The sequence below is a fragment of the Molossus molossus genome, unplaced genomic scaffold (assembly GCF_014108415.1).
Source record: "Molossus molossus isolate mMolMol1 unplaced genomic scaffold, mMolMol1.p scaffold_m16_p_3, whole genome shotgun sequence".
In the NCBI taxonomy this organism is placed as follows: domain Eukaryota; kingdom Metazoa; phylum Chordata; class Mammalia; order Chiroptera; family Molossidae; genus Molossus; species Molossus molossus.
In genome coordinates, this window is record NW_023425366.1 from 9237024 (window position 1) to 9250637 (window position 13614).

The following is a 13614-nucleotide window of genomic DNA, read 5'->3' on the forward strand; positions in this document are numbered from 1 at the left end:
TGTAGGTTTTCTCTCTGACTATTCATTATTCATCCCTCAGGAGGATCTTTAGCCAAGCACGCTTGACATGACACAAATATTTAAGTTATAAATATGACAGGAAACACATCTTCTAACATATCCATGAAAAATGAATCAAATATAGAGGTAACTATGTTGTATTTTCTTGAACTTAGATGCTTTCTTATAAAGTTTGCTTAGACTTAGCTTTGTGGTATTGGTCACTTCGGTGCTGAAAAATACATGCTGAAAGATTAGACTAATTGTGCAATTTCTTAACTGGAGAAAGCTTTCTATTGCCACTAATGATATGCACCCAGAAACCTTGTTTGACAAAAGGTACCTTCACGCCAATATTATTGCTTCCATGTGGACACAGTACCTACGCTATGGAGCAGGCGCTGTGGGGAAAGGAACTTGCCTTAATTTCTAAAGGAAGGAGCAGTTAGGCGTGAACTCTGGGTCTTCCAACTGGGGAGAGAGTTCTCTAGGAGGGAGTCCTTTGAAAGGGGAATCGAGAGAAGGTGCCTTTGGCTGTCTTCTATTTATTGGCCTTGCCCTGGAGCACTTGGGAGCAGGCTGTGGGCCTTATTAAAAGATGGGGGTGAGGGCTAGTGATATGCAATCAGAGCTTACCCTTAGCCTGTGCTTCCTTGTCTTAGCTGGGCATTGTCTTTGCAGACAAGCTAGGAGTCAAGGGCTACACACAGGCACCGAGATGGCAGGAGATACATCTTGGTGCACTTTTTGTTTTGCTTGTTTCTTAAGACTTTATGTCACAAATTCTGCAAGGCAAAAAAAAAAAAAAAAAAAACAGAAACAAAATCCAACTTTTACCAGGTCTACAGCAGGAAGTCAGAGGAGTGAACGGGATGAGGGAAAATATGCAAAGAATATCATTTTGGGTTTGCCCTCCTGTCTGTGATTTTGAAGGACCAACACAGAATGCTCCTGTCCTTATCATTCACGTCTCCCTTGTTATATGATCTTGTGAATGCAGAGAATGAGGAAGCATCTTTGCAAAGCCTTAGGATATTCTGTATAGTGACCTCAATGTTCACTTCTAGCCATATGGGGAAAAGTCACTTTTCATAAAGTGCCATCTAACAGTGAATGTATTAGAGTATAAAGTGTTTGGCATGTATGCATCTATGTGTCTACACACATACACACACAGACACACACACACATTATTCAAGTTGAAACTATAATAACACAACCTAATCCTGTTGCTATTTTAACTCTTAAACTAAGTATCTCCTATGTGAGTAGGCATAAACATAATTCAACTATTTAAGAGGAGAACAATCACTAGGAAACCAATGAAGAAATGGGACGATCTCATAAATAAGAAATGCCTAGCAGTCTAGTTTAACATTGTCAACGGCACTTCAAGCTGCAGAGCTGAACACAGATCTGAATACCAGTTACAAGCAAACCAACCCTCGTCTTCACTTAAAGTTGTTTGAAGTTCTTCGAGGTTCTGACTTGTTTTAGCCAGGGTTACCTGTGCACGTTCTCCCCTGTTTTAGGATTTTAGACTGGAAAGTCCGAAGCCTCAGGAATTGCATGTTTTCATGAGTTTTTCAGTTCTACAGTTTTGCAGATCCAATGACACAATCTCCTAACCTGTGGCCACTTGTCCCAATGAGAGCTCCGTGGGAGGAGGGCTCGCCCTTTGAACTGCAAAGAGAAAATGATGAACAGTGTCCCTCGGATGCGCTAAACAAGGTTTTCAAAAGTAGTTCATTTTACAGCATTTTGGTCTTTTCAACTAGACTCCAGTGACACAATGGTGTAAACGCTGTATTTGCCGTAACCTCCTGTGTTCCACGCAGTTTAAACAATGCTCTAAGTTGTTTGTTTCCCCAATGACAGTGACAAGATGTTTCGTAGAATTTGTAAAGTGTGTTGATTGAGTCTGTTGATCATTGTGTGATATTTATTTCATCTGTGAGACTATTTTTAGGTATTAGTTTTAAATATATATTTGTATGAGTCAAAAGCATTTGCTCGTATGTGGTATGTGTGTAAGCATATTGTATAAAAACAAACTTATCCTAAAGAAAAAGGGCACATTATGACCAGCCTTAATCCATTGCCACTTTCTGTTGTCACTGCAATTTGGGATTAAAATTTAAAGAGAAATTAGTCTGTGTTAAAAAATGGCTTTTTAAAAAATCCTATGAAGAATGCACCTTGGAACTTACCTGAGCTCCCACAGATCACAGACAATAGTTCAGTGTGTGGAGCAACACCATGCTTCTCAAGAGTTACAAATGTCAACAGATTCATTTAATTCATGATCATACAATGACACCAAATTCCGATTTGTTTCTATCACCAACAGACTCTGTTTACCTCGAAAGCTGTTCTAAACCTGGGATGCATTTTGCTTATAAGGATGAGTTTTCCAGGAAAAATTGTTTCTCCAAAGCACCCCTTTTTAAAAAGTTGGATCTTCTCAAGTCAGATGAGCTGCCTTGGCTCCCGGAGAGCAGTTCAAGACCCATCAGCATTAAGTGGCCCCCACATGGTTTCCTTTCTCAGACGACAAGCATGCAACACTCTTTCACACCTGTGCCATCCGCCCACGCGTGGTCTAGCGACAGAAAACTCATGATTAATTCAAGGATCTGCACAGGTTCTCATGCTCAGAGGGAAAACTCCATAATCTTCCTTGGGCCTAAGATCTCGGTATGGAATCTTTTCTTTCTTTTTTTTTTTTTTTTTGTACAGACAGAGTGGGAGGGAGAGAGAGGAAGAGAGAGAGAGGGAAACATCGATGTGAAAGGGAAACATCGAGTGGCTGCCACCCGCACGACCAACCAGGGCCGGGGACAAACTGCAACCGAGGTACATGCCCTTAGCGGGAACCGAACCCAGGTCTCTCCGGACCACAGGCGGACGCTCTAACCGCTGAGCCAAACTGGCCAGGGCTCGGTATGGAATCTTAATCTTCTTATTCCCTCTCTTTTTCCATCCTTAATTATCATTTTTTCCACATTTAGGGTTGCCAGATAAAACGCAGAATACCCAGTGAAATTCGAATTTCAGATGAACAAAACTATTTTTTTTTTTTAAATCCTTACCTGAGGACATTTTCCTTACCCGAGGACATTTTTGCATTTATCTTCAGACAGAGTGGGAGGGAGAGAGGAGAAAGAGAGAGGTAGAAACCACAATGTGAGAGAGACACATCGAGTGGCTGCCACCCACACGACCCCAACCGAGGCCGGGGACAAACTGCAACCGAGGTACGTGCCCTTAGTGGGAACCAAACCCGGGTCTCTCTGGTCTTCAGGCCGACGCTCTAACCGCTGAGTCAAACCAGCCAGGGCTATTTTTTAGTATAAGTATTTCTTAGATATTTCATGAGACATACAAAAAGAATATTTCTTGTTTATCTGAAATTTAAATTTAACTGGGTGCCCTGTGATGTTTTTTTCTTATCTGGCATATGATCTATCCTGCCTCTCTTTTCCAGCTGGGCTCCCTAAAAGAAGTGACCCCTACCTCCTTCCATACCTCCTTCCGTGTTGAGATACCTCATGAAAAGCAGTAGTCCTAATACCCTCCATTAAGGAAGATGCTGATTCATGCCAAGTCCCACCAATGCTTCCTAAAGGCCCAACTCGACTATCAATGGACTCACCAAGAACATACCTTGTATAAGACTAATGCCACCACATTCAAAATTTCCCTTCACTGGCCTGTTGCGAGGTGCAACCCCTTTAAGTAACATTCCCTAGTAATTAGGACAACCAAAACAAACAAACCAACAAACAACCACCTACACAGCCTCTGGAAAGTGTCACCACCTTCTAACTCAATACAGGATCTCTTTTAAACTTAAAAAAAAAAAAATGTTTTTTCTTTATTGATTTTAGAGAGAGATAAGAAGGGAGAGGGAGAGAGAGATAGCAACAGTGGTGAGAGAGAACATGGACTGGCCACCTCCTGCATGTTCCCTACTGGGGATCAGGCCCACAACCTGAGCATGTGCCCTGACCGGGAATTGAACTGGTGACCTCTTGGTGCCTGGTTGATACCACATCGGCCAGGCCCAGGATCTCTTTTAAAACCCAATCTCTCTCTCTCTATTTCTCTCCCCCTCTCTCGCTCTCGCTCTTTCTCTCTTTAAGAGAGGTAACAAACTAATCCATTACTTGCCTTGTTATCACCTTACGACAAATTATTTGCATCCGATTAGAACTGGCCATCAATAAAATTGTAGAAAATTTGACACAGGAACTTTCTTGACTGCCAGAGAAGAGGGAAAAGCCGAGGAAGGCACAGCCCTGTGATGCCTCCTCAGGAGGCTGGGCAGGGGCTGGGCAGCAGGGGGGGACCGACCAGGACGGTGAAGTGAGCATGTGGCAGAGAGACTTGCCAAAGCAAATCCTAACAACCAGCACTTTTTCTGAGCAACCGGAAACCCAAGATACCCCAGACAGAGAACAGGAAGATCCAAGGCCAGTGTCCTGAATGGTTTGCAGAGCATAAAGCCACGGTGGACTTTCTAGGATAGAATTTTCAAATAGTGTGGTATCCAGCAGCAAATCTTTGACATGGTCTGAATGTGGATGGAGTTGGGGGACATTTTTGGCACCTACTTCTTCTCTAGAAATTCCCGTGAGTGGTAAGAAAGTTCCAGTCCTATAAAGTAACGTTTCCATCTCATGGACCCCGCTTGCACATTGTTGTGCTGATTTGCTTAATTTCTGAGGACGGGACTTGGCAGAGCTGGTGACATTTCCTTCATTAGACATCAGAAATTCACCAGAGGGAGACAGAGCTGTGCCTTCTCTTTTTAGGATCTGGTCATTGATACTTTAATAAGTGTGGTGTAAAGAAAAGACAGACATGCCGACAATTCTGTTTAGCAAATGTGAATTTTTTTTTTTATAAGATCGTGTTCTCAATGTAAGAAAAAGTTTCTTTGTATCCAGTGAAATACCTAATAAAGTCCGGTACCAGTTATCTTTATATTTTTATTTCATATTTATTAGTGCTTCATTATAAGCACAAAAGTGATCTCTTAAATAGGACATGACTCAGAACATCAGAAAATAGAATTCTGTTTAGAAACTATGAATGATGACATTAGTATTTCCTCTGTGCAGGCACCATTCTCCACCAATAAAGGCCGTGAGAGATTTTCATTCCGTCAAAGTCAGATGTCTCTGAAGTCTGATACTCTTAGATTCTGACATTACCATGAAAAAGCCAATATCAAGATAGCAATATTATATTAATATAGCATATTAATAGTATAAAGCACCATCTTGAGGTTGGAAGCTTCAGGAAATCAACTTTTGTTGAACCCCCAATATGCCCAGTGCAGGAAACAATTTCAGAAGTGAAGTTGCCTTCGTATTTGACCCAATAAATTCTATGTGTTCGGGTTTAAATCATTCTTAAAACAAAAGTTAAGCATTGTGATAGTATAAAGATAACCGAGCAGGAAAAGATGTGGTCCAAGGTTATCTTTGAAGTTGAACTTGAACATAAGTCCCCCAAAAGGCTCTGTGTGTTATATACACTAATAGGTTCATGACATTAGAGGATTTCCGTTTATTAAGCTGTAATGGTCTCTACATTTGTGAAATAGTCCATACCTGCAAATAGACTCCACATAATCATACCTGTGTCCCTAACAGGGCATTGCCATTGTTTCATCAGCGCCGTGATACACTTATTCAGTCATTCAGCAAACACTTGCCAAATGCCTGCTAAATACTACAAACATTTCGGAAATGCTTTTTAGGAAAACGGATGGAGTACATCTCTGGCAGTGTCTCGCTAGAGCTAATAAGTGGCGCCGTTTTGTCCTCAAACAAATAAACATAAATTCATTCTCAATGACCTTTGTCCCCAGAGAGTAAAACCAAACAGTTATTCCTTAAAAGGCTGAGAAGGAAAGAAAATTTCTACAGTGAGTATAATTGGAAACTAGCTGGTCATGGCCACATATAATGCAGAGTGGATCCCTCCCCTCTTCACGCCACAGTCCCTGCCACCGTGCACAGGACAATATGTTGGACATGACACAGGCTAAGATGCCACATTCCGTTGGAGCTCACCCCCAGAGCTTCTCATGAAATTGCTTTTTCTTGACAGGAGGGGCTGACCTCCAAAAGTTAAGCAGACCCCATAAAGTGAAGAAGAGTTTCCTCCACACAGGTAAAGGGTGGTACTTCCCAGATCCAGAGTGGAAGACTCATCTGAAGTTGGAGGAAACAGTTCTTTTTGCGTGGAAAGTGATGCTGTGACTTACTGTGCTATGATGGAAGCATCCAACCTGGACTCTCTCTACATGTGGGTCAATCTGAGCCTCAGTTATGAGCCGCAGTAAAGCTGCGCCCCGAGTAGGTGGCAGGGAGTGAGCCTCACTGTAAGCAGGTACCTTCCCCCATGTCCAACCTTTAGTCCTGCGGAGAGGACCATTCCTGGAGCCATCCAGAGCCACTCGGCAAGGTGACCGCCTTCAGTTCTAGAAGGTGGGGTTTAGCGCCCTAGGTGTCTGAGAGGGGAAGATGGGGACCCCGATGCTGGCAGCTCCTGAAGCATTTCTCAGAAGAACACACTTCTGCTCTCACACTCTGGTCCTCATAGGAATGTGTAAGTGTGACCTCCTGGGGTTTTGCTGAGAAGTAATTAGGAAAAAAGTATTTTGCCTCAACACAACGGCTCAGCTATGATTAAACTGTGCTCTTTTGTTTGGGCGGGGGGGGGGGGGGTGCTGCAGACTGGTTTCTATGTTGGCATGGGGAAAAGGCAGAAAATATTCATTTAGAACCAATAATTATATTTTCATTGGATTTTAAGATTATGTAATCTTTTTTTTTTTTATCCTCACCCGAGGGCAATTTTGCATTTATCTTCAGATAGAGCAGAAGGGAGACAGGGAGGAAGAGAAAGAGAGAAACATCGATGTGAAAGAGACATATCGACTGATTGCCACCCACATGACCCCAACCAAGGCCAAGGATGAACTGCAATTGAGGTACATGCTTTTAGTGGGAACCGAACCCGGGACTCTCTGATCCACGGGCCGACGCTCTACCTGCTAAGCCAAACTGGCCAGGACATACTTGTATTCATCTTTTAAGCTTTGAAGATAGGAGGCACAACTTAGTCACTTCTGTATTCCCAGGACATGTCAGTTATTAAAACATATTTGGGCCTTGACCAGTTTGACTCAACCCTTAGAGCATTGGCCCGTGGACCAATGAGCCGAGGGTTCGATTCCAGTTCAGGGCACATACCTCGGTTGCAGTTCATTTCCCGCCCTGGTCGGGTCATGCAGGAGGCAGCCAGTCTATGTGTCTCTCTCACATCGATGTTTCTCTCTCTCCCTCCCTCCCACTCTATCTGATGATAAATAGAAAAAAATATCCTCGGATGAGTATTAAAAAAAAAAAACATGTTCGGACACAATGAAATGAAATTGTTACAGCCTGTGACCCAATCAAATGGTAGACAAGAGCTTGATAAAGAGCCATCAATATGCTGAGCACTGTTAGGTGGTTATGAAGGTTCAGAAAAGTGCAAGTCCGTGTCCTCCAGCTCCTGTGTCCCTGGAGAAATACAGCATCGAGTGAACTGAGAGGAAGTACACGGTGTTCTCCCCAAGAGCAGAAAGACCCCGTCTCTTAGCTGACAAATCAATACAAAGTCTGCAAAGAACATGACCCAGGGGCTTTGGCCTCTGGCGGACCTATTTCAAAGGAGCTACGGAGGGGTGCGGGAGGGTGCTACCTTTTGAGCTTCAGCACAATCTCTTGTTGAATTTTCCGTTACTCATCGCCCTGTAGATACCAGTGGGGCTGCATGAATACACTAACTAGAATACCACAGACTCCTGCTTGCACCGAAGACCTCTGCTCACACCTTGTTAGCAGGGTGTCCCCTTCCTCACCTTTCCCTGAGTCACCAGAAGATGTCTCCTGTGTGCTTAACTTAAAAACTCCATGCCTCCGCCCACTGGCTACTGTTACTGTCTCATTCCGATGCCCTTGGCAGTCTCCAGGCTGGGTGCCCCTTCTCCACCAGACACGGCCATCAGCCCAGTGGGCACTGCTCAAGCCCAGCTCAGCATCACTGCAAAGGCCAAGTCCTCACGTGCGCAAGAGGTAAGTGATCGGCAGGCAAGTACAGGTAGGTGAGGAAATGCTTCTCCTCCCTTTATGTGACATTCTAATAAAAGGGCTATGGCCCAGTATACCCAAGATCAAGGGCAAAAGGTGTGGTCAACTTTTAGATATAGCTCCACTCCTTCCTATCTCTGTCCCTCTCTTATCTATGAGCTTGAGACAGAAAGTAATTCAAGTGACAGCCACCACGCCGTTCTCAAAATCACTACCCCCTCTGAGGACCAAGGCTTCATTCCAGCTCAAATTGTTTTCCTGGCTTTTCCTTCTCTCAAGAAATTATCCTAAGAGGTTTCTTCGTTCTTGTACAAATAGGCCTCTGATGGACCACCCTCCAATTTTGTTATATGGGCTCATTCTAGGACCTCAAATGCATGTGGCCCTGTAAGAAATAGCATCTCATGACAACAGCCATCTCTAAACATGGACAAATGACAAACCTGGTGAAGGAACTTCATGTTCAAGTTCCCAGCTTCTCCTTAGGAGGAGTCTCCCTCCCTTCCCCTATCCACCCCAAACAAAATCTGTTTCTTCACAAACAATAGAATGAGCTCATTCACAATGAAGTATTCATAAGGCTTAAGATAGTTTTCAAATATTTCTGTTTTTAAAGAAGCATTTACAGAACAGTAAAACTCACAAAGCAATATTGGAGGACGGCTTTCAAAAGGGAAAGACCAATAGCTTTGTGTCCCCCCTTCCTGATCCTCATGTTTTCTTGGGGAGCCCTATGGAAACACCTAGAACTTCCAAGAGCTGCACTTTGCATTTATTCTGCACACAACTATCAGAATCTTAATCAAATGCAGATACTGATTCTGCAAGTGAGGGATGGGGCCCCAGACTGTGCCCTCAGACAAGCTCCCACACGATGCTGCTGTTACTGCCGCAGGCATCCACTCGGGGAGCGAGGTCACGCAGCCCAACCCTAAAGCGGCTGCTTCAAAGCATTGACTTTTCCATGAGATATTTGGGGGGGAAGAATAAATGAGCAGATCTTTCCTTAGAAAGCCAACTTGAGTGGTGGAATTATTCTAGGAAAGAAGGCTATAATAATTAAAATACTTTTGTTTCCCAAACCTAGTTGACCTGAAACGACCAATAACTACTTGTGGTCTGACAAAATCAGATGTATTTGCCCATCGCTGTGAGAGAGGTCACGTGGAAGATAAAACATGGCTCCCCCCCCAAACAAAGGAAAACAGAGCCATTACAGGGTTCCGCGAAAGGGTGACGTCTAGATGAAATTTAAGCACAACGCTATTTTGACAGACTCAAAGCAAACTAGGGCTGTGTCAAGGGTCTGGACTGCAAAGCAGACCCAATATCCTGTTTCCTTTGGCCTGCAAAGTTAAGAGAGCTGTGGAATGTTGCATGCAGAAACCCCTTATCTGAAGCTCTGCTCCGGGTTGTGAATTGAGCCTGCTTTCCAAGTGACTCAGATCCGGCGTGTAGAGTGGGGTGTTTCATTCTTACTGATATCATGTCAAGGAGCCGTGGTCACTCAAGATGGGGTTACTAGGACACCTTAGAGCTGCAGTGTGTCCTTGGGAGAGAGTTTCCCATTCCCTTGCAGAGCTGGCCTTATTTGTGCTTGCTATTCCAGCCTGATGCGTGGCCAGGCAGATGTCACTTTCCCAGCCCAAGTTCATTTTTACCTTCTCCGTTTGTAAGTGATAGAAATCCAACTCAAATTAATTTAAGCCAAAAAATGGCGGGGGGCGGGTTGCATACTTTTCAAGCTAATTGAATCCGAGAAAGAAGTCGCTTTGGGGGTGACAGGATCTGGGAATCTCGCATTATATCACCAGGGCTTGATTTCCTCCATCTCTTCATTTTACTTTCTTCTGTGTTGATTATACTTAAGTAGGATTTTCCCACACTGAGTCAAAATGACCAAAGAGTACTTCTTTCCCCAGTAGTTCTAACCAAGAAAAAAGATGTGAGTTTCTCTAGTCTGAGTTGGGCCTGAACTCAATTTCCCAAGCAAGCACTGCACCCAGGAGAATGGCCCGTGAATGGGGAAATGATGATTCACCAGGAACATCGGAGCTCTGCTGCTAGAAGGCGCGGGAAGAGCCACTGCGCGGGCACAAATACAGATGCCCTGCACAGTCTCCCAGCACCTCTGAAATCATGCTCGCTTGGTGCCAGGGCCTATATTTACTCATCAGGTTGCCCTTCATCGCGTCGACTTCAGTTCTGAATTCCAGAGATGAGAAAGAATTCAGGGAGGGGTATCACAGTGAGCAGAACCTGGTGGGGTGAACCACTCTGACCGGTCATTTCCTCTATTTTTCCATGGCCACTTGGGAGGGAGCTGAGAGTCGGCTTTGTTTTTATCATTTAAAATCTTTCTAGCAACACTTCATCCTCCTTCGTGTCCAAACCCTGGCCCAGATCAGTTCCGTGCGCAAGGAGTCGGGTAGAGCTTCTCTTCTTGCTTAGAATCCCTGCCTGAGAACAAGTGGAGCCAATGTGCTCTGTAGGCAACTGGAGGCGTCTGGATGTCTTGACGATGCAGGAGTCCAAAGGTGTCTTCCTTCCCTCCAGGGCATCTACCAGAAAGTATGAGTTAGAATTAACATGCCCCAAGAAATTCTAAGACTTGAACAAATACTGACCCCTCCTCTCCCTCTGCCTCCATCGGCTGGCCTTCACTGCATTCCTTCCCAGAGGCGTCAAAGAAGGCCTTCTATTGGGAACCACACTTACAACATTTACAATGCTTCCCCTGTTAAAATAAACTTTACACGTGCATTGTCTCATTTAATACTCACCAAACCCTACCAGAAAAGTGTTTGATTTTCTAAATAAAGAAAGTGGGGTTCAGCCCTGACCAGTTTGGCTCGGCGGTTAGAGCGTGGGCCTGCGGTCCCGAGAGACCGGGTTCAGTTCCCGCTAAGGGCACGTACCTCGGTTGCAGTTTGTCCCCGGCCCTGGGTTGTGCCGGTGGCAGCCACTCGATGTGTCCCTTTCACGTCGATGTTTCTCTCTCTCTCTCTCTCTCTCTCTCTCTGTCTCCCCTTCCCTCCCTGCCTCCCTCCCACTCTATCTGAGCAAAAAATGGAAAAATGTCCTCTGGTAAGGATAAAATAAAAAATAAAAATAAAAAAGTGGGGTTCAGAGATTTTAAATGATCTATTTAAGTTTACATGGCTGATGAACAAAGGGTGATTTTTACCTTATGTTCTCTTCCTACAGGTCTCATGATTTTTCACTAGATTATATTATAATTACCCATCTTTTTCTCTGCCATTTACCTTCCTCCCCATCACAATTATACCACTATACCAACCCAATAAGATTCTAGATGAGCTCAGCTAGTCTAAGCTAAAATTCTCCAACTAGAAATTGATTAGCTATGGACATAGCACATACTGAAGAAAGATTCTAAACTCTTCGGTCAATGTAAACAGACACTTTAACAGAAAAACAGAGAAGTAGAACTTTTCACTAGTTACCAATGTGCTTAAGAAAGGCTTAAGTTTCCCCAACTCACAGGATTCTGGAGAATATTGAAGCCAATATTCCAGCCAGCCACTGTCTTGGACAATAAAGAAAGTCACCAAGAGCCTCACAGACCAGGAAGAACAAGGCAAAGGGGTTGGGGTAAGAAAAAAGAAAGAAAGAATCAAGGGATGGTGCATGGGAAGAGAAAAATAACTTTTATCCAACTTCTATTATACCTTCCCAGTGTTTTATGCATGTTATTTATTCCAACCAGAACAGCTGTGAAGTAGAACAAATAGGACCTCTCAAACAATAAGAATGTCAAAGCATTGCAAAATTTGTAAGCAGGATTTCAACCCAGAATTGCCTATATTGCTTATATTGTTTGCACTAAAATAGAAGGTATACGAAAAAAAAAGGAGAGAGAGAGAAAAATCTAATCTATTCCCAAGAGTACTGAAATACTTACCAATAACAACATGGTTTACAGTAAGTGTATTTAAACCAAAAACACATTCCAAGCGGCCTGAAACAAACCAGACAATGTGAAGTCTGATATGCCACCTCTTTCTGCGATTGCTCTTAGCCATTGTTATTGATTGGATTGGATTGCTCTGCATTTTTCCACTGACAGCTGCTGAGAGGTGGCTCTCAGGGACTAGCTGCAACCTGGATCTGCCCAACGAGATATGAACACATATTTACCGAAGCACTTAAACAAAAGGACAAGGTCTGACTCTCCAGGGATGTGCCAATTTAGGCAATTAACTAACACAGCTTCAAAATCACAGAACCTCATCTTGGCTTGAAAAGCCCTGGATAGAGTCTGCTGCCTTCCTGTCTGTGCTGTTTGTGGTGTGAGGAATGTCTTACCAAGGCAGTTAAAAGGAAGTCAATTTTTCCAAAAAGAATAATGTGTAGTCCGATGTTTCATGTGGTTTCATCAGTTTAGCCATGAAGATTTATACCCAATTCTAATGAAAAAGTCAGAAACTCAATAAATAGCTGAATTCTCATAAAGAAGAGACATCATTCATTGATTGAATTAATATTTTAACTGAAAACCCCTATTTTTCAGGTATTCTTCTATATCCTATAGACACAGAGGTGAACGAGATATATACATTCTATCCTCCTGGGAAAATATCACATTATGGCAGGGGAGGCTAAAACCAGTTATTAGACAGCTAGTTACATCCTCACAAATGTGATATGATATACAAATCAAAAGTCATGAGTTGTGAGTGGACATACAACAGATTTACCTGACTTAATCTGGAGGTCAGAGCCGGCTCCTAGAAGAAGGGATGCTTTAATTAGGTTCAAAAGGATAAGAAGGTGCTTCTAGTGGAAGAAAAAGGTTCAGGGAGAACATGGGGAGCAGAATTAAGTGGAAATTTGGAATGCTCAGGTATCAGAGAGAATTCCAGTGAAAATCATAACAATTGAGCAGGGAGGGGCTTGAGAAGGGGCAAAGGAAGTTGTACAAGGTCTTGTGGACTGTGAGAAGCATTCTGGACTATATTTTAAAGTCAATCTGATTCTGTTAAAAGATTTTAAGCAAGAGAGGGAAGTAATCATATTTGTTTGGTAAGAACCTTCCCTGGATATTATGTGGAAAATAAATTGGAAGGACCAAATAAAAATATTTTGCAAGAATTCAGGAAATGATGGTAGTTGGATCAGAATAAAATCAGTGGGGATGGAAATAAGTGAGTGAGTTTGAAAACACAGGATTTAGTGTCTGCTTCAATATGGGGAGTGGGCAGGGTCAAGAAGAAAGAGGGTCCAATATTATTCCCGTTTTTAACTTGAGAAAAATCAACAAACTATTGTGCTAATTATGAAAATAGAAGAGAGTCTCTGATGCACACATTTGGAAGGTGGATCACTGGTTCAAACTTTGGACATAATGAATTTTAGATACTTGTGTAATGGGAGGAGCTCTTAATTAAGATGCTGGGTGAACTGGCTGGAGACACATATTTAAGAACCAGGTGAATTT